The following is a 2,073-nucleotide window of genomic DNA, read 5'->3' on the forward strand; positions in this document are numbered from 1 at the left end:
TCATGGTTTGCAGGGTTGTGTCTTGAGTTTGAGTGTTTGGTTTGGAGCTGCCCTGCCTGGAGTTGTAGGGTCAGGGTTTGTTGGAAGAGCCCTAAGGGAATATTCCAGCTGTTGAGCAGCATTTCAGTGACTTGCATAATACTGTTTTTCAGATGCCGTGTGACAAAGACGAGCAGAAAAAGGCTGGAGGAGGCGAGAAAGATGCCACCTGAAGGTTAGTCAGTGTTTGGTGTTGGTGGGGAGGTCCTTTCAACATTTATTAGAATCCCTGAGATTAGTTTGATTTATTTCTTACAGATGCAGAAGTCCAGGACGTGGAACAAAAAGCAAAGCAGGTGGGTAGCTGAATGTCATAGCAAGGCTTGGTAAAGTCTGTCACAGGGCAGGTGGATGCAGTTGCTCTGAGTAGCATTAATGGATTTTTTTTTTTTTTTTTTTTTTTTTTTTTTTTTAGGTTGCAAATCTGTGTAGAGCAGGCAGTTCATCTCAATGGGACATGACCTTTGGAAGGTGAGCACTGTGAAATTGCCTGCCGGAAGTGTTAAATGTTATGAGTAGTATTGAAGTAAAAAACATTACCTGTGTATTTTTTCAGGTGGTGCCTCGGTATCCAGTTCAGACTAACATGCCTGAGGGGCATCTGGCAAAGGATTAAGGTAAAGGAGATTGGGCAATTCTCTGGGAGGGTTTTGTTAGAAGCAGCAGTATATTACAAATTGCCTTGCTCTTTTCAGGTGCCCTGTAGAGCCATTGAGGTGTCAGGAAGTACACCCATCAACTGCTTAAGAAGGTGAGATGCTAGTAAGCTCTTTCAGTAAGATCAAAGTCCTTGACCACTCGCTAAAGCATTTGCCTTTTTTTTTTTTTTTTTGCAGATGCTGTCCTGGCCATTGTTGGACTTGGCTGAGCATTTGAGGTGAGGTGAGGTGGAGCGGTGGGAATGACTAGGATCATTTTACGGAGCAGAACAGTAATTTTGTCTCTTGGTCTTCTAGGTGACAGAAGCACGGTGTCTCCGATGAGCGTGTCGTCTGAGGAGGGCGTGCTGTGGGACAGTCGGTGCCGGCAGACAGGACGCCCTAGGATTCTGCACGGTTTACGGAGAACCGTCTTCGGGGAGACCATCCGAACCTGCGCCTTTTCGTCTAGCAAACTGTGTTTCCACGGCAGCGCTATGTTGTATTTCATCTGTGCCTCCTTCAGGGTTTCAGTCTCAAAGCCCATCAGGTAACAAATGTGTTGTTCTGGTGTTTGGTTTTGTAGGGCTCTGTATCTGCTGTTTGGCAGTATACTGACTTTGTACTGTAGGTCTCCAGATATACATTGTATGTGTGATTTAGTTCTCAGTGCCTTGCAATGCTTTGTAATTGAATTGCCATGGCTTTGTGGCCATGTGCCACAAAGGTGCTAGGTTCTGTGTCTTCAGTCCCTCCTTGTATTTCTGTATTAGAACATTTACTGCGTTGCTCATGTTGGTGTCGCGCCGTACTTGACCTGGTGTCGCGCCGTACTTGACCTGGTGTCGCGCCGTACTTGACCTGGTGTCGCGCCGTACTTGACCTGGTGTCGCGCCGTACTTGACCTGGTGTCGCGCCGTACTTGACCTGGTGTCTGAGTTGTTACTCTATTTTTTTACTCAAGTGCACCAAAATAGGCTGTATTACTGTCTGTGGTTCCATTGGTGTTTTCCATGTGTGGTTGTATTGTTCTGTGAAGCCTTATGTGTGTGTTAGGGTGGCTTTGTTACAGCATGTTGTACTGTATTAGATTACAGTGCCCTATATTTGAGTGCTTATTTGAGTTTTTATTGCACTGTATTGCTATGTAATGTAATGGCGTTTGAATCTGTAGTGCGCTACATTTGCCTGTATGGGACTGTATTAGTGTGCCAGTGAGCCTATAGCATTGTAGGGGACTAGGTACACGACCCGGTGTTGCAATGTACGTGAAGGATTGATTTTGCATAGCTTTTTATTTGAATATATACTTGTACTGCCTTACTTCATTGTTTGACTTTTACAGCCCTACTTTAGAGTGGTAGATTTAGTCTGTAGTGGCTTTTGTTTGACTTTG

At 45.0% G+C, this 2,073-nt stretch overlaps 1 long non-coding RNA gene across 1 annotated transcript; it reads left to right on the plus strand.

Moving 5' to 3' along the window:
• The first annotated feature begins 729 nt into the window (after window positions 1-729).
• On the plus strand, window positions 730-1,091 carry LOC139806221 (uncharacterized). Its single transcript, XR_011730190.1, has 3 exons — window positions 730-790; window positions 876-916; window positions 996-1,091. It is a non-coding gene; the product is annotated as an uncharacterized lncRNA (long non-coding RNA).
• The last annotated feature ends 982 nt before the right edge of the window (window positions 1,092-2,073 follow it).

The sequence above is a fragment of the Heliangelus exortis genome, chromosome 21, assembly GCF_036169615.1.
Source record: "Heliangelus exortis chromosome 21, bHelExo1.hap1, whole genome shotgun sequence".
NCBI classification, from domain to species: domain Eukaryota; kingdom Metazoa; phylum Chordata; class Aves; order Apodiformes; family Trochilidae; genus Heliangelus; species Heliangelus exortis.